The 20,689-nt window shown below is 33.4% G+C and overlaps 1 protein-coding gene across 7 annotated transcripts in view; it reads right to left on the bottom strand.

Moving 5' to 3' along the window:
- Positions 1–20,689, bottom strand: part of LOC122793286 (A-agglutinin anchorage subunit-like) — a 1,003,124-nt gene that overhangs the window by 414,726 nt on the left and 567,709 nt on the right. The gene's annotated exons all lie outside the window — the stretch shown is intronic.

Below are 20,689 nucleotides of genomic sequence, written 5' to 3'. Positions count from 1 at the left end.
CAGCCATTTTCATAGGTCTAAACATTGAAATATACCCAACAAGGGTGCTGGCAACTTATAGTCTTTTGACCTAAACCAGTCTTGCCTGCTGAAACTAGTAAACTCTTCAAAAATATCACTAACACCTTGCATGATGTCAAAATGGTACAAATATCATTCCTTGATCTTTCCAAGGCTTTTGACACCATCTTATACTCAGGAATTCAAACTAGATGCAAGCTTATATGTAATCCATGCAACATTACTATGAGTCCCACAAGGCTCTGTACTGGGGCCATTCTTATTTGGTACCTATTTCTCCCATGCCCAAACTGATGTCAAGGTTCTGTTGTTAACAAAGTTTATAGATGACTCCTGGACATTATAGGACAATCTGTCTTGTAGAAACATATGGAACCAGGACCATATGCTAACTCTGATGCAAAATAGTGTGTCCTTTGCCAAATGGGTACACCCTAGTACCTACAACATAGAAAATACTCCCCAAAATTAACACAGTTACTGTATTGGGGCTGGGGCATGTTTATGGACACTGAGCTCTCCTTTTTTTTTTTTAAAACAGGTTTATTGTTTTAACATACAAGAGAAATATCATAACAATTTTATACAAGTAATTAAAAATAGGTATTATTATAACATTCAACAAAACAACTAAAGTATTTACAAAGACATCCACTACAATCAGATCAATTAATTAAACTAAAATACCATGCTATTGAAATTAAAATTTTTTTAACAAATTTTGTAAATTATCCCATACAATATAATAAGATGTTTTTCTATTTGTTCTTGTCCTAATTGTGTTTATTTCCATATGGCACACTATATTCATAACATTTTTAAATTCATTGAACGAAGGAGGTGTATCTGAAATCCAATTTCTAGTTATTATTTTCCTAGCCACTGCTAGAATAGACCATAACAAGGGAAGCTTGACCTTTTTAACACTTTGAGGTACAGGTGTGTTGAATAATATAAGAGATTTAGAAATAATGAAAATATCTGTAAAAAGAGCCTGCAAAAATTCATTAATTGACTTCCAGTATTCTTTCAATTTTATACAGTCATAAAACATATGAGCCCAGTCAGCATTAATTTCTACATTACATCTCTTACATAAATTATCTTTATTATTTATTTTATTCATCATCAAAGGTGTATAAAAAGATCTATGTAAAAATTTCTATGTATAAAGTCTCCAGACAATGGAACACGTAGTTCTATAAGCAGATTCCAATATATACTGTTTATCTTGTTGATTTGGTAAGTCCCCATTAATAGAAGTTAAATAATTCCAGTATGAATCTACACTGTAAAAAGTTTCTTGTCTGATAATTTTATGTATGTATGAAAGTTTACCTTTATCAGAAAATTTATGTTGTAAATTTAATATCAAGTAATCAATCAGTGTTGGAATAGATTCTTTAACTGTTATAGACATTAGATCTGTTTTATTAATGAGATGTTGTCTAAAGGTCTGAACCTCTAACCAGCAAGTTTCTCTTAGATCAAATTCTTGTTTTAAAAATCTAGATTTTTAACTTTATTATCAGATATCAACTGATACCAGTACTTTAGATCATTATCTATAGCTAAATGAGTTCCTTCAGAAGTAGATGACAAAAGCATACCCTGAGTATACATTATAGGAATACAATAAAATTCCATTCCCTATACTTAGGGTGCATGAATATAAAGTTACGATAACTAATAATAATATTTAATGGGTAACAAACCATATGTTTAGGTGTAATAGGTGAAGTACAAAATTCCTTTAGTAACCATAACATGGAGTTATTTACAATCATATTTTTATGTGTTAAGGAGATTTTCATGAAGTGCATACTAATTAGCTCCCAATAATCTTTCCATTTTGTGACATATGACTGATCTATTAATAAAGTAATAACTTTTACAATAGAAGAGATAGTATATAAATTAAAGTCTGGAAAAGAAATACCCCTTGAGACCAGCTATTAGTATGTTTCTTTAATGCAATCCTAGGTCTATTAGGTGCCCATAGGAAATTTAACATTAGTGTATTCAGTTTCTTGATAATTATTTTCTAGGTGGAAGTATTATTGATTGTATTAAGTATAAAATCTTGGGGAATATTATCATTTTAATAATTGTAAGTCTCTCCTCCATAGTAAAAACATATTATTCCAGGTATTAGAAAGATTTTGTATATTAAGAAAACAGGTATTATAATTATTATATATAATAGATTTAATATCTTTAGATAGTATTATACCTAAATAAGTTATCTGACCTGAATTGGGTACATATTTAGTAAAATCACTAATGAGAATATTTTTTCGTGTATATATAGGTAGTATTTTAGATTTTTCTTCATTGAATATTAAACCAGAAATACTTTTAAAATTCATCATGTTATCAAATAGAGACTGCATAGAAGAATTAGATCCTGCTGATGTAATTAGAACATCAGCTGCAAAAAGTTGAATTTTGGATGTTGTATTTTTATCTATTTCAAAACCCTCTATGTCAGTACTGTTTCTGATCAAATTAGCCCAAGGCTCCATTACTAAAGTGAATAATAGTGGAGAAAGTGGACATCCTTGTTTTGTACCTTTAAGAATGGGTATTTTTTGTGAAACATATGTTCCTACCTTAATATAAGCCAACGTTCCTTTGTATAAATGCTCAATTAGATTTACAAATGCATCTGAGAAGTTTGTGCACTTCATTAAGGTAAACAGATAGTCCCAACTTACTGAATTAAATGCTGAACTTATATCAGGACTAATAAGTGTTAAATCTTTCTTTTTCCTATTTGCAAAATCTATTAATGTTAAAGTTCTTCTTATATTATCAAAAGTATTTCTATTTACAATGAAGCCTGTCTGATCTATATCTATAATGCCGGGAATGATTGTCTTCAATCTATCAGCAAAGATACTCATAAACATTTTATAATCAACATTAAGTAATGAGAAGGGCCGATATGAAGAACATCTAGTTGGATCTTTATTAGGTTTTAAAATTGGCGAAATAAATGTATATTGCCAAGATGGGGGGGGTTATTAACTCAGTTTGGGCCAAAATAAAACCTTATGTATTAATGAATATGTACTTTTAGAAAGGATTTTATATATCTCTGGTATAATACCATCATTACCCGGTGCTTTGTTTGATTTAAGCTTATTTATTTGTGTGATAACCTCTGTATATGAAATACTTTTGTCCAATAGTTTAATCTGTTGTTTATTAAGCTTTTTATTCATGTTTGTGGTTATAAACTCCTTTATTTTATCTTTAGGTTCCATGTTAATGTTATTATGGTTAATTTTGTGAAAGTGATTTCTAAATTCATCTAGTATTTCTGGTATACTAGAAACATTCTTCTTTTCCTTAGAGAAAAGATTTCTTTGATATGGTTTTGTTTATTCAACCTTTTGTTTTATTTTTAAGTCTATGTAAGTATTTGGGGCTTATTGAATAAGACAAAACTTGTATTTCTCTAAAGTTATTTTAACTTTATGAGTTAAAATTTCTTTGTATTTCTCATTTAGTTTGTTTATTTCTTCAATAACTTTCTTGTCTATAATATTTTCTTTATTATTATGTTTATAGGAGTCTAATTTACTTTGAATATCTAACAATTCCTTATCCCAAGATTTCCTTTTATTATTATACCATCTGATACTTTGTCCATATAGATATGATTTTAAGGCATCCCAAACATAAACAATGGAGACTTCAGGAGTATTATTTATGTCTAAAAATGTTTTACTTCTGAAAGTATATATTCTTTATAGTCTTTTAGTTGAGTTAAGTATGCTGGTATCCTTTTGATCTGAACATTATGAGTCAAAAAGAATTGAATTATGATCAGATATAGGACATGAAATTATTTTGGAATTAATTAAATCTGTTACCATCTGGTTAGAAATAAAGACCCTATCTATTTTTGAATAAGTTTTGTATCTGTTAGAAAAAAGGTGTATGGTAATGATTTTGAATCTATCTGATTATTAATATCATTCAAATGATAAGAATTAGCAAAATCATTTAAATGTTTTGCATTAGATGTAATTCTTCTTTTCCTATAGTGGTAGTATCACTTTCATGTAGTATACAATTAAAGTCACCAGCTAAAATAATATCTCCTATAGAGAATGATATGATCTTATCAAGATGATGTTTCACTGTATTAATACCAATTCCAGGTATCCAATATACATTAATTAAAGTGTAAGTCTTCCCATTAATTTGTATTGTAACCATACAAAACATTCCTTTGTCATCCCGATAAGACTTAATGGTTTTAGGAATGGGCATACTTTTATTCCATAAAATAGCCACTCCTCTTTTTTTCTGAGTGTGCTCTGAACTAACCAATACTGTATATTTGTGTGTGGCTAGTTTATCAATATCTTTTTTCAAGAGATGGGTTTCTTGCAGGAAGACTAAGTTGGCCTTATGTAAATTAATGTATCTTATTAGGCTTGCCCTTTTACATGGTTTATTCAATCCATTAATGTTTAAAGAAATTCCTTTTAAAGATGTCATTTGGCATTTTTAAAACATAAGAATCTTATGATCAAAATAACAAATAACAAGATAAGTAATGTTACATCTCCTCCTTTAGATGTACCTTTAAATATAGCTGTATTTATTGAATCTCTTATGGGATTTCGTATAGGATTCTATTTTGTTTGTAGTGACAATGAATGTACAAAATATATTGTGGATGTCAAAACTATATACAAATAACAATGAACAAGTGAAAATAATGTAAGGATTAAACCTTGCATCCAGCCTGGAGTTATAAACTCCAACTTAGAGTAGTATTTACCACTCAAGTTAACCCCCTACCCTAAGCAGCAGTACCTCAGCTACCACCTTATCAATTTAATACTAGTTATATTTAACTGAGGTTAACAGTTTTCAATTCAATTATCTAGCAAGACAAGACTACACATTTGGTAAAACAGCATCATATAAACTAAAATAAACCTTTTTTTTTTTTTTTTTTTTTAAAAACTGTTCATACTACTATATATATCCATGTAATATAAAACACTTGTATTCAAATAGCATTCAAATAATCTTGATGTTAGAAATCTTTAATATGATTCAGACATTACATATATTAAGATGCATCTATTTTCTGTCATGTAAATGCAATAAACGGCTTCCAAAAAAAACCTTGAATTGCTTGTATATGAGCATTTACTCAAACTCATTATTGTCAATAGAATAAAATATTGTATTCATAGAAATTTTTATAAATCATACTGCATAGTTATGCAGATTCTCAGAAACACGTATATATATATATATATATATACATACACACACACACACACATATATATATATATATATATATATATACATACACACACACACACACATACATATATATATATATATATATATATATATATATATATATATATACATATGCATACACACACACACACACACACACACACACACACACACACACACATACACACACACACACACACACACACACACACACACATACACACACACACACACACACACACACACACACACACACACACACACACACACACACACACACACACACACACACACATATATATATCTGATCTCACTGAGTTGTGTCCTTACTTAGCACTATCTTACTTGCTGTCCCTATAATAAATCTGTCTGCTTTATACAAAATAATGCACAGCAAACACATTTTAGTAACCAGATTTTACAACCATGCTATACTACTGCTTTAAAATATATCACATGACAATTTCTTCCAGTAGAGAGTTATAAAATTATTTATGCTTGTCAATCAGATGAATTAGATGAGTTATAGTAATGTATATGTTTGGAACATAAGTTTTTAACACAGATTATTAAGCTGCTGTTAAGTAGATTTTCAAAAACACTTGAATAAATGTTTCATTTTCTATGCCTTCTAAAATAAGACATTTACTTACTACAAGAAACTGTATCATTTAAATTCATTATAACTGACATATTTTATGAATTATGACATAGATATTTAAGTAATTATATAAAATAACTCACATTTAGGTGTTAAAGAGTTCATTTTCCTTCACATAGTCGCATTTGTATCATTTCTATTTCTTGGTAGAGTGTCATTCTTGAATCTGTGATGTGTCAGTGTGATATCTAGGTCAAAGGTGAGACTAGCTGCTTTCAGCTTCTCTGTGAGAATTCTGAGAGTTGAAGCTTTTGAAGTAGCTCATGGACACTGTGCATGAGACAGCCCACATCCCAGATTGTCCCTCTTAACATTTTGGCGGGAAACTTATTAAAAACTAGTGGCAAACATTCATTTAGCAGTGTAAATGCATCTAAACATGACAAAACCTTCATAATGTATTTTACAGGTTATTACAGCTTCTATGTAAGTGAAATTAAGCCCAAAATTATTAATAAGTAATAAAACTCAATATTTTTGTCCCAACTCAATTTTCATGCAAATCTTATTATTTACTGTGTCTATATGATCAAAAGCATTTCTATATATTAATAAAGAAAAGAAAAAGAGAGTAGAAAGTAAAAGGGTGTAAGGCAGAAATAAAAAATGTAAGAGAAATCTATAAGAAGTATATACAATGGAATATTACTTACTGTTTATATTAATAGAGTTAAAAATAAAACATATTATTTACTATTATTTAGTTCTAATTATTATTAGTTAAAGCATGACAGATTATTTACAAACAAGCATAAGCAGTGTAATCAAGAAAGTATAATTAGGAATAGCATTTGAAGAACATATAAACTTTTTACGAGGAATAAATATGTTATTATTCTATTAATCATATTTTCATTACTCTTCTCTCCCTGCCCTCCCCCACCCTTTACCCACTACATAATCTAAATAGAATGTCATTGTTTAAACAAAGAAAAGAAGAAAAAAAAAAAAAAAAGATAAAGAAAAAAAATGTATCAAATTACTGACCTTACTTCTCCTTTTCAGAAAGAGAAACCAGTTGAATCACAACTTGCCATTAAATCTCCAGGTATTTTGACTAGTTATGAAACAAAACATTTCTTTGCACACAGAGAATAACTTTGAATAAATCTTTTTCAAAATATTTGTTGCTTCTTGGAAATGCAGGAACTATATTTAAAAAGATTAATAATGAAATAAAATGATGAGAGAAAAAAAACATAGAACAAATCATTTGTTTTTAAGTCTCTTCTTCTTCTCTGAAGCCTTCCACGAAGTTTCAGTTGCCAGTCTCTTTAATGAAGGACTAGCCCATTCCATTTCTTCTATTTTATCCAAAATCTTATTTTTTGATAAACAGTAAAGCAGAGTCTAAGTCATCGAAAATTTTAGGACTATCAGGAAGGAAGATTTTAAGCTTGGCAGGAAACAGAAGGTATGTTTTAAACTGTGCTTTTTTAAGCTCCCTTATTAGTGGCAGAAAAACTTTTCTTTTAGCTATTACCATGGAAGAATAGTCATTGTCAAAACGCACAGTTGTCTCATTAATCTTAACAGGAGCTTTAGCCCAAGCAGATTTAAGAACCATCTCTTTATCAAAAGATGATAGAAATCTAACTATAACTGATGTAGGATAGTTTTTGTTAGAGTTAGTATTAGCTATAGATCTATGTGCTCTTTCGATACCAAACGAGAATGCTTCTGGTAAGTCTAAAGTTTTAGGGAGCCATGTTGTTAAAAAAGAAGTAATATTGTTACCTTCAATATTTTCTGGCAGTCCAAAAATCCTAATGTTATTGCGCCTAGATCTATTTTCCAGGTCATCCAGCTTTGTTTGTAAATGTGTATTTTGTTTCAGCAGAAACTCAATGTTGATTTCCTCTTCTTGTATTCTATTTTCCATGTCATTCACAGCTTCTTCTATGCCTGTCATCTGGATCTTCTGTTGTTGCAGGTCTATATGTAACAAGTCTATTTGTTTTGTAGTTTTTTCTATGAAGGTGTCTATTTTAGTATCCATTTTATCCATCTTAGCAGTAAGTTGCTGGATTATAATTATCAGAGACTGAAGTTCTTTCTTGATGCTGGAGTCTTGAGAATTTGTCTTACTGGAACTCATTTCAGACTGATAAACTGACAGGAAAATTTCCAAAGTGATTTCTGACAGGAATATTGTTAAGATTTCCTTTCTCTTTTAGATATAGTTCAAGAACTTTATAAAACAAACATATTTAGAAAGAAAATTACTTCAAAAATTAATTTTTTAAGTAATTAATTCCTGTCAGTGTAATGAAATTGGTGGGGCTGAAGAAATCTGCTGCTATCCTGTGTTCATCCTTGGCCATGCCCCCACTGAGCTCTCCTTTGACTACAAAGATTCTAAAGTAATTAAAAAATCCTTCTATTTAGCTCAGTTGATTACCGAGGGTATATCTTCTCTATCCAGGACTGTTAATATTCTTCCTTACTCCTTTCATTTTAGGTCCATAAATGAATATACAATGCTCCTTTCTACAGATAAATGATCAAAATTAGGGCCCAACTTGAAAGACCTCAACACTTCCTCCATAAGAAAATGAAGGGCCTGAATTCTGTGGCCTAAGTGGAATGCCTTGGAGCTCTATCTCTATTTTATCGTACAGATTCCTGACAAGTGATTTGTGTCTATCATACAAAGCCTAAAATGGCACAGTCCGGTGTGATCCCCTATATACTGGCAAAACATGTAACACTGTAGACACCCATGCCAGAACACTAAAAATTTCACTGTAACATAAATGGAACCTGCTGGTGGTATTGATTATTTGAATGCTATTTGAATACAAGTGTTTTATATTACATGGATGTATATAGTAGTATGAACAGTTTTAAAAAAAAAAAAAAAAAAGGTTTATTTTAGTTTATATGATGCTGTTTTACCAAATGTGTAGTCTTGTCTTGCTAGATAATTGAATTGAAAACTGTTAACCTCAGTTAAATATAACTAGTATTAAATTGATAAGGTGGTAGCTGAGGTACTGCTGCTTAGGGTAGGGGGTTAACTTGAGTGGTAAATACTACTCTAAGTTGGAGTTTATAACTCCAGGCTGGATGCAAGGTTTAATCCTTACATTATTTTCACTTGTTCATTGTTATTTGTATATAGTTTTGACATCCACAATATATTTTGTACATTCATTGTCACTACAAACAAAATTGAATCCTATACGAAATCCCATAAGAGATTCAATAAATACAGCTATATTTAAAGGTACACCTAAAGGAGGAGCTGTAACATTACTTATCTTGTTATTTGTTATTTTGATCATAAGATTCTTAAGTTTTAAAAATGCCAAATGACATCTTTAAAAGGAATTTCTTTAAACATTAATGGATTGAATAAACCATGTAAAAGGGCAAGCCTAATAAGATACATTAATTTACATAAGGCCAACTTAGTCTTCCTGCAAGAAACCCATCTCTTGAAAAAAGATATTGATAAACTAGCCACAAACAAATATACAGTATTGGTTAGTTCCGAGCACACTCAGAAAAAAAGAGGAGTGGCTATTTTATGGAATAAAAGTATGCCCATTCCTAAAACCATTAAGTCTTATCAGGATGACAAAGGAATGTTTTGTATGGTTACAATACAAATTAATGGGAAGACTTACACTTTAATTAATGTATATTGGATACCTGGAATTGGTATTAATACAGTGAAACATCATCTTGATAAGATCATATCATTCTCTATAGGAGATATTATTTTAGCTGGTGACTTTAATTGTATACTACATGAAAGTGATACTACCACTATAAGGAAAAGAAGAATTACATCTAATGCAAAACATTTAAATGATTTTGCTAATTCTTATCATTTGAATGATATTAATAATCAGATAGATTCAAAATCATTACCATACACCTTTTTTTCTAACAGATACAAAACTTATTCAAAAATAGATAGGGTCTTTATTTCTAACCAGATGGTAACAGATTTAATTAATTCCAAAATCATTTCATGTCCTATATCTGATCATAATTCAATTGTTTTTGAATTCATGATAAAAAATACTCATAATGTTCAGATCAAAAGGATACCAGCATACTTAACTCAACTAAAAGATTATAAAGAATATATACTTTCAGAAGTAAAACATTTTTAGACATAAATAATACTCCTGAAGTCTCCATTGTTTATGTTTGGGATGCCTTAAAATCATATCTATATGGACAAAGTATCAGATGGTATAATAATAAAAGGAAATCTTGGGATAAGGAATTGTTAGATATTCAAAGTAAATTAGACTCCTATAAACATAATAATAAAGAAAATATTATAGACAAGAAAGTTATTAAAGAAATAAACAAACTAAATGAGAAATACAAAGAAATTTTAACTCATAAAGTTAAAATAACTTTAGAGAAATACAAGTTTTTGTCTTATTCAATAAGCCCCAAATACTTACATAGACTTAAAAATAAAACAAAAAGGTTGAATAAACAAAACCATATCAAAGAAATCTTTTCTCTAAGGAAAAGAAGAATGTTTCTAGTATACCAGAAATACTAGATGAATTTAGAAATCACTTTCACAAAATTAACCATAATAACATTAACATGGAACCTAAAGATAAAATAAAGGAGTTTATAACCACAAACATGAATAAAAAGCTTAATAAACAACAGATTAAACTATTGGACAAAAGTATTTCATATACAGAGGTTATCACACAAATAAATAAGCTTAAATCAAACAAAGCACTGGGTAATGATGGTATTATACCAGAGATATATAAAATCCTTTCTAAAAGTACATATTCATTAATACATAAGGTTTTTATTTTAGCCCAAACTGAGTTAATAACCCCCCCATCTTGGCAATATACATTTATTTCGCCAATTTTAAAACCTAATAAAGATCCAACTAGATGTTCTTCATATCGGCCCATCTCATTACTTAATGTTGATTATAAAATGTTTATGAGTATCTTTGCTGATAGATTGAAGACAATCATTCGCGGCATTATAGATATAGATCAGACAGGCTTCATTGTAAATAGAAATACTTTTGATAATATAAGAAGAACTTTAACATTAATAGATTTTGCAAATAGGAAAAGAAAGATTTAACACTTATTAGTCTTGATATAAGTTCAGCATTTGATTCAGTAAGTTGGGACTATCTGTTTACCTTAATGAAGTGCACAAACTTCTCAGATGCATTTGTAAATCTAATTGAGCATTTATACAAAGGAACGTTGGCTTATATTAAGGTAGGAACATATGTTTCACAAAAAATACCCATTCTTAAAGGTACAAAACAAGGATGTCCACTTTCTCCACTATTATTCACTTTAGTAATGGAGCCTTGGGCTAATTTGATCAGAAACAGTACTGACATAGAGGGTTTTGAAATAGATAAAAATACAACATCCAAAATTCAACTTTTTGCAGCTGTTGTTCTAATTACATCAGCAGGATCTAATTCTTCTATGCAGTCTCTATTTGATAACATGATAAATTTTAAAAGTATTTCTGGTTTAATATTCAATGAAGAAAAAACTAAAATACTACCTATATATACACGAAAAAATATTCTCATTAGTGATTTTACTAAATATGTACCCAATTCAGGTCAGACAACTTATTTAGGTATAATACTATCTAAAGATATTAAATCTATTATATATAATAATTATAATACCTGTATTCTTAATATTCAAAATCTTTTTAATACCTGGAATAATATGTTTTTTACTATGGAGGAGAGACAATTATTAAAATGATAATATTCCCCAAGATTTTATACTTAATACAATCAATAATACTTCCACCTACAAAAATAATTATCAAGAAACTGAATACACTAATGTTAAATTTCCTATGGGCACCTAATAGACCTAGGATTGCATTAAAGAAACATACTAATAGCTGGTCTCAAGGGGGTATTTCTTTTCCAGACTTTAATTTATATACTATCTCTTCTATTGTAAAAGTTATTACTTTATTAATAGATCAGTCATATGTCGCAAAATGGAAAGATTATTGGGAGCTAATTAGTATGCACTTCATGAAAATCTCCTTAACACATAAAAATATGATTGTAAATAACTCCATGTTATGGTTACTAAAGGAATTTTGTACTTCACCTATTACACCTAAACATATGGTTTGTTACCCATTAAATATTATTATTAGTTATCGTAACTTTATATTCATGCACCCTAAGTATAGGGATTGGAATTTTATTGTATTCCCTATAATGTATACTCAGGGTATGCTTTTGTCATCTACTTCTGAAGGAACTCATTTAGCTATAGATAATGATCTAAAGTACTGGTATCAGTTGATATCTGATAATAAAGTTAAAAATCTAGATTTTTAAAACAAGAATTTGATCTAAGAGAAACTTGCTGGTTAGAGGTTCAGACCTTTAGACAACATCTCATTAATAAAATAGATCTAATGTCTATAACAGTTAAATAATCTATTCCAACACTGATTGATTACTTGATATTAAATTTACAACATAAAGTTTCTGATAAAGGTAAACTTTCATACATACATAAAATTATCAGACAAGAAACTTTTTACAGTGTAGATTCATACTGGAATTATTTCACTTCTATTAATGGGGACTCACCAAATCAACAAGATAAACAATATATATTGGAATCTGCTTATAGAACTACGTCTTCCATTGTCTGGAGACTTTATACATGGAAATTTTTACATAGATGTTTTTATACACCTTTGATGATGAATAAAATAAATAATAAAGATAATTTATGTAAGAGATGTAATGTAGAAATTAATGCTGACTGGGCTTATATGTTTTATGACTGTATAAAATTGAAAGAATACTGGAAGTCAATTAATGAATTTTTGCAGGCTCTTTTTACAGATAATTTCATTATTTCTAAATCTCTTATATTATTCAACACACCTGTACCTCAAAGTGTTAAAAAGGTCAAGCTTCCCTTGTTATGGTCTATTCTAGCAGTGGCTAGGAAAATAATAACTAGAAATTGGATTTCAGATACACCTCCTTCGTTCAATGAATTTAAAAATGTTATGAATATAGTGTGCCATATGGAAATAAACACAATTAGGACAAGAACAAATAGAAAAACATCTTATTATATTGTATGGGATAATTTACAAAATTTGTTAAAAAAAATTTAATTTCAATAGCATGGTATTTTAGTTTAATTAATTGATCTGACTGTAGTGGATGTCTTTGTAAATATTTTAGTTGTTTTGCTGAATGTTATAATAATACCTATTTTTAATTACTTGTATAAAATTGTTATGATATTTCTCTTATATGTTAAAACAATAAACCTGTTTTAAAAAAAAAAGGAGAGCTCAGTGTCCATAAACATGCCCCAGCCCCAATACAGTAACTGTGTTAATTTTGGGGAGTATTTTCTATGTTGTAGGTACTAGGGTGTACCCATTTGGCAAAGGACACACTATTTTGCATCAGAGTTAGCATATGGTCCTGGTTCCATATGTTTCTACAAGACAGATTGTCCTATAATGTCCAGGAGTCATCTATAAACTTTGTTAACAACAGAACCTTGACATCAGTTTGGGCATGGGAGAAATAGGTACCAAATAAGAATGGCCCCAGTACAGAGCCTTGTGGGACTCACAGTAATGTTGCATGGATTACATATAAGCTTGCATCTAGTTTGAATTCCTGAGTATAAGATGGTGTCAAAAGCCTTGGAAAGATCAAGGAATGATATTTGTACCATTTTGACATCATGCAAGGTGTTAGTGATATTTTTGAAGAGTTTACTAGTTTCAGCAGGCAAGACTGGTTTAGGTCAAAAGACTGTAAGTTGCCAGCACCCTTGTTGGGTATATTTCAATGTTTAGACCTATGAAAATGGCTGCCAGTTATGACCCTTAATCTGTAAGATAACCTTTAACTAGTTGTAAATGTTACCAAGTGTAAATGTCAGTTTAAAAATATGTAATTTCAATGACAGATGAGTATAGTCCTGACTGGGTTGATTAGTGACCTTTGTACTGGAAGAGCTAACACAGGTGGCTAAGAATAAATAACTGATGTTGGATTGTGCAATCTGAGGAAAGGGAAGTGACTTTATCTACTGCACCACTAACTTCAATAGTGAAGGGAACATGCAGAGCATTGCTGAAATGCTGAGGCATATGCTTGGCACTGCTAAGGCACAGTAGTGCATTATATTTCTGGAGGAGCATATGTATAAGCAACCATATGAGCACTGGAAGCAGAGAGGATGGGGCCCTCATTCAGGCAAGTGCATACATTAGCCTTCAGGAGGTGGTGACTTGGCCATAAGCAGTAAACCATGAAGGCTGCCTGGATAATGGACATCAACCATTGGCTCTTATCCTGAAAGAGAAACAAATGAGCTGATAGAATTGCTGGAATGCTAGTTGTTGACTGTAACCAGGGGAAAGGAAGAATATAAAAATGTTGTCATCTGCTTGCACTGGTGGTGTAGAGGGATAAAGCCATGACTATAGCCTAGATGACCTAAACTTGAGTAGCCAGTTTGACACTTGATATTGTAGACAGGCAGGATGAGCATGCCCATCCTTGAGAGCAGGGATGGTGTTTCTTGCCAGCTTGTATCACAGCTCCAATGACAAGGTCCTACTGGAAAGCAGAAGCTTGTCACACAGGTTGGGGCCAGTTTGAGAGGATGCAGACATGGCCTTCCAAGCTGGTGATGGCAGCTCCTGTTGGTGCATGTTGGAAAGAATGCATACAAGGACTGCAGGGGTGAAGGTGGCTCCTGCAGTGATTTGACAGCATACATCATCAATGTGGAGGGGGGTGGTGGTTAAGGTCATAAATGAAGAATGGTCTCATTGCCAGCATGCCAACAAGAGCACAAAGCACCATCATGGCTGCCTGGGCCATGGCATCAAGATCAAAGGCAGCCATAGTGCCACTGTACTCAGCCATCATCAGGCCCATAATCGAGTACAATTCTCCCTTCTTTATGGACCTAACAAAGGACTTGCTCCGACTGGAGTGGCACCAGAGGATTCTCACTAAAAAATACTAAGCATAAGACACATATCTTATGCAGATAAAATAAGGGCCCTATCCCTTTACTCGTCTCAAATCATTTATTAACAAGTGACTTATGCCTGATCTACAAGGCACTCTCTGAGCCAACCCTGATGAAAATGTTACATATTCCTAGAAAAATTATACAAGGGTTACACATTCCATGGACCTAACCCTTATTTGTGACTCTAACAGAAATTGCTGGGAAGACAGATTAGTATCCAAAAGGCTACCTTGTCTATGGAATAAACTTCCCATCTTACTAAACCAAAGCCCACCCCTCGCTATCTTCAAAAAGAATTTTGGTAAATGGATGGGGAACTATAAATTCACTCCCAGAGTACTGTCCATGTCCCTTATGGACAGAGGCAGTCTGCAAAATGACTCAGGGCTCCAACATCCAAAGAATCACCACCCAAATACTACCCCATCCCATATCTGAGGAATTCAGATGTAATATTGTCATATCCTGAGTATTATTGGCTAGGTTTGGAAAGGCTCTTGAGCCATTAGCCTAGTAATCACCTATGGACCTATGAACTTTTAGAAGCTTGATGGTCAGCAGGAATGAGGGCAAAAATGATAAAATGAAAAAAAGATTGAGATACTATCAGTAAATATATCCCTTTTGCTGCAAGCCATTTCAGTACATATTTTAAAATAAGTGTAACAGTAGCAGGCTCAAATGTTATCATGGATTGGTTACAATGCTTGAAAGTACAGCTGTATAAAATCTTACCATAACAGTAGATGTACTTCCCTTCACTGTTGCAGTATTCTTTGCTTAAGGGATCCCCTGCTAAGGGGATCCCAACATCCAGCCAGTATATAAAGCCTTAGGATTTACAAGGACGTTGTACACTGCACTTATGCTTCTCACTCACAGCATAGGGCAAAATGGTCACATGCAGACATAAATACCTCAGAAATGAAAAGCCCCAGGAAGAACAACAGTCCAAGATGAAAAGGAGGAACATGCACATCCAGAAAGAAAAAAGAAAAAGTAGTAGAGAAAAAGAGGAAGGAGGGAGGGAAGGAGAAAATATTGCAACAGTGAAGGGAAGGACATCTACTGTTATGGTACGATTTTACACAACTATACTATGTCCTTCCATATCATGGTTGCATTATTGTTTGGTAAAGGGGGAGTACAAAAGCTCAAGAGGAAACTTGGGAAGAGAAAGGCCCAGCAGGATCCTTAAGAAACCCATACAGGATAGCCCTGGCAAATCCAGCTCTAGCCCTGGAAATCACATTCAGTTCTTAATGGTTAGTAAAGCTATGGATACAAGTCCAAGTAACAGCTTCAAGGATGGAAATGGTATCCAACCCTTTGAAAAAAAACACCAGAGGAAGCCATAGCCCTGGTAGAAAGAGCTTTACAAAAGCAGAAAGGCTTTTCCCATAAAAGGAGCAACTAAAAGAAATGGCCTTAGAGATCTATAAAAAATGGTTGCTTAGAAACAGCCAAACCTAGAGATCTAGGATGAAAAGAAACAAAAAGCTGCTCAGACGTGGGAATGGCCTTAGTCTTATTCAAATAGTATCTAAACTGTGTGTGGAAATCCAAGGTGTGAAGAACCATCTTAATAGCAGACTGCAGAGAAGGAAAAAAGTGGGCAAATTAATAGACTGATTAAGAGGCAATTCATTAACCACCTTGGGCCTAAAAGGAGGATTGGTACGCATAGTCACCCTGTCCCTCTAAAAAACTAAAAAAGGACAGACAGCCATAAGGGCCTGAAGCTCAGACATCCTCCAAGCTGAAGGAAGGGTCTAAAGAACATTCTTCCATGTACAATATTTCAAGGAAGCTAAAAGGAGCCTGAGTCAAATTTTCAAGAACAAAATTAATGTCCCAGGAAGGAGGAATATACTTCCTGGGAGGCCTACTATGAAGGACACCTTTAAGAAATTGTTTGACCTCAAACCTGAGGCCAAAGGAGGAATCAAAGGCAGACAAGCAGTAATAGCTGAAAGGTGAACTTTAACCGAAGAATATGCTAACCCAGCATGAAGCAATTCACAGAAATAAGAGAGAACCACAGGAACCTCCTCAGAAAGTGGATCTTGGTCACGAGCAAGGCACCAGACAGAAAATCTCTTCCATTTGGACAAGTACAATTCCTAGTAGTGGGTTTCCTGGCCTCCTGCAAAATCTAAGCATGTCCTCAGAAAAAAAGATGCCTAAAAGGGATCAAAACCCAATCATCTACAAACAATGTCAGCTGAAGAGTGTACAATGGGGATGGATGAGAGACCCCTTGTCTTGTGGGGGTAGCTTCACCCTGTGAAGTAACTTGTGGTGGTTGATCTTGGCTAGATGCAGAAAAAGAGGGAACCAATGCTGTCTTGGCCAAAAGGGAGTTGCCAACAAAATTTTGAGGGAGTCCTGTTCTATCTTGAGCCGGAACCTTGGTAGGAGAGGAAAGGGAGGGAAGGCATAGACAAACATCCCCATCCAAGAAAAAGGCAGAGTACTCACCTTCCACGCCAGAGGACTTGAGAATCTGGTGTAAAAGAGAGGAAGTTTTCTGTTCAGAATTGAGGAAAAAAAAGAATCAGACTGACAACTGCCCACTGGTGGACAATGTCCAGAAACACAGCTCAGAGAGTCCACCACAGTGTTTTGTTCTGAAGAAATATAAACAAGCTGAAGGGTCACCTGACACTAAACAGCCAAATCCCAAACCTGAACAGCTAATCTTCACAGAATGTAAGACTGTGACCACCTTGATTGTTAATATACCACATTACTGTGGTCAGTAAACCTTTTGAGAGGTTCAAGAAGAAAAAGGGTATGGAAGGCCTGAAGAGCAAGAAGAAGAGCTTTCATCTCCTTGATGATGATATGATCTGCTCTCTGATGAATGGGCTAAAACCTGAACCTTTGCAGCACCATACGAAGCACACCACGTTATGGCTGATGCATCTGAAAAAAGATCCTGAGAGGGGACTGGGGGCTGAAAAGGAATTCCTGGGTTGAGAAACAGATGATGAATCCATCACAAATCATAGTCTGAGTTTCAGTCACTACCTTCCAGTACAAACCAATAAAATTCGACCTTAACTATTTTGCATAGAGAGGAAACGGGTAAATCTCCAGCACAGACACAATCTGTCCCAATTTTTAAGGTATTGCTCAACCAGCTAGTCAAAACTAATGAAACATGAACACAACTGCTTTTAATTAAATTAAGCCAACCTTTTAATATGCATATAGTACCAATTATCTGTGAGCAGTCATTTAACTCATTAAAGTTTAATGATGCCTCCAGATGTTTCTAATGGAACATCTTAGTGGTGTCTTTAGGAATCAAGTATTTCCTCTTCATGTGTACGTTAATAATTTCAAAACCATGCTAAATACAAGCTATGAGGAAAGTTCATCATAAGACTTATATGAGAGCAAATGCAACTGCACTGATGTTGACCTCTGTGTAGTACAGCTAAAGAGATACCTAATATAATTTGTATACTAATTATTTGTATTGCACTAATTTTCATATTTTTCTGAGTATCTCAATAATCAAGTGACACAGACAGAATTGTTTAATTTCATATGAAAGCTCACAGCTAAATGAAGAAAATGCAGCTGGCAGTATGTGTGTTGCTTATTAATCTAGCAACCTATGAACAAGCTGACTTGTCAAACTACAAAAAAAGCATGTACAATTGATCAAAAATCAGCTGCTCAAATGTACAGACTTTTCTGCTGTGCAAGAGCAAGAGAGTAGGGATCAGGGATTTTTTTTACACTGTATTGTGGCCTCTGAATTAGAATATATAATTATGAGGGAGTGGGAGTACAGGGGAGCTTGCCCCCTTCAAAAAGTATATTTTGTTTTAGTTCATAACTTGTGATTTGATGTATTACATATTTGAATGTTTGTGAATCGAACAGTTTTGGGCATGTAACATACGTTTGAAGTTTTGATACTTCAGTCATCTGTCATACACTTGTGGCTTGAATGGTTACTGAGACATTGTAAGCTGTTCATATAACATTACAAAAAACTGACTATTGTGTTTATATAGGTTCATAGGTGAGTACTAGGCTAATTGTCCTAGAGCCAACACAAGCCTAGCCCAAGAATATTCCGAGTCGTCCTGTTGCAGGACGTTGGTTTCCTGTGCCCCTATCGACCAAGGCTGTTGAAGTGATCCCCGGGGTAAATTACCTTTTACCCATCCACTCGTCAAGATTCATGAAGAGGGCTAGTGAAGTGCTCTGCTTGACATGAATGGGGAGTCTATTCCAGAGTATGGGAAGTCTCTGGGTTAGGAACGTGTCCCTCTATCAGGTTCTGTTTATTGTGGTGATGAGATTGAGTGTGGTGTGGAGGAATTGAGACTTTTTCAGATGAAGCATGCCTAGCAACACTGGGTCAGACATGGCTTTGTATACCAAGCAGGGACTGCCTCTAAGTAGGCGATATGAGACAGAGTAAAGTTGGAGTTTTTTCAGTCTGTCTGTATAGAGCATGTGTTTGAGTCCTAGGATGCTCTTTGTGAGGAATTTTTGTGGCCTCTCCAGTTATTGTAGGTGTCTAGTAAGATACATGCCAAATGGGGCATTGTACTCAATAATGGGTCTAATGAGGGATGAGTAGAGAAGGATTATGACTTCTTTCTTCCTGGATGAGAAACCTGTTTTAATGAAGTGTTCCACATAGAAGGACTTTCTAACTACAGTGGCAACATGGTTGTCGAAGGAGAGGTTGCTATCTACATGTGTCCCTAGATCTCTTATCACACTTTGGGACTTGAGTGGGCTACCATTGATATGGTAGTTCACGGGCACTGTGTTTCTCCTGAAGGGGATGACAATGCACTTTTTAGCATTGAGCTTAAGACCATGGTTCTGGCACCAGTCACTGGTGTATGTGAGGCCTTTTTGTAAGATGTCTACATCAGCTTGAGAGTCAATAATAGCTCCCAGTTTGCTATTTAGACAACTAGCTGCTTAGGCAAATTTTGTTAGGCCACTGGGATGTTAATGACAGGGATCCACTTGGTTCAGAGGGTTTGGTGCACACCAAATGACTTTGGTTCAACCTTTAGGTATGGTTATGTTTGTTTTGGAGGGTTTGTTGGAAGTTTTGGAATGAAGGAGAGGGAACAGCCTGGTTAGGCTGGTGGGCAGAGAAGAGGGCCAGGCTTGTCCCACTTCTGTTCCCCCTCTGGCATTGGAGGTTCATTTCAATGAGTTTGGAAATGCAAGTGAGCGGTTGGATGCTGCTTGCCAAGTATAAATAAGCAAGTGGAGGTGAGGAAGCTTCTTATTTGGTTGGATGGTTATTTCGATGAGTTGGAAAATTCAAGTGTGCATTTCCACACTGCTTGATAAGTAAAGTAAGCGAGTGGAGGTAAGGATGCTGCTTACTTGGTCAGGGTGAGCGGGGTCACTCTGCCCTAAGTTAACTGTTATATGGATGTGGGGCCAAGTGAAAGTTGCGATGCTGCTTGAAAAGAATAAGTAAGCGAGTGCAGTTGAGGATGCTGCTTACTTGGTCAGGGTGAGTCGGGTCATGCTACCCTAAGATAACTGTTATATGGATGTGTATACTGTGATTAATAAATGAAAATATTAGTTGGCCAATGAAGTAATGTTTATGGAATTTTAATAAAGGTCATCAAATGTCATTTGGTGAGATGTCTGTTTATTGAAGAGGACCTGGACAATGA

The sequence above is a fragment of the Protopterus annectens genome, chromosome 2.part0 (genome assembly GCF_019279795.1).
Source record: "Protopterus annectens isolate FY-2018-M chromosome 2.part0, PAN1.0, whole genome shotgun sequence".
Taxonomy (NCBI): Eukaryota; Metazoa; Chordata; order Ceratodontiformes; family Protopteridae; genus Protopterus; species Protopterus annectens.
The sequence above is the reverse complement of the archived record's forward strand: the minus strand, read 5'-3'. Positions and strand labels throughout refer to the sequence as shown.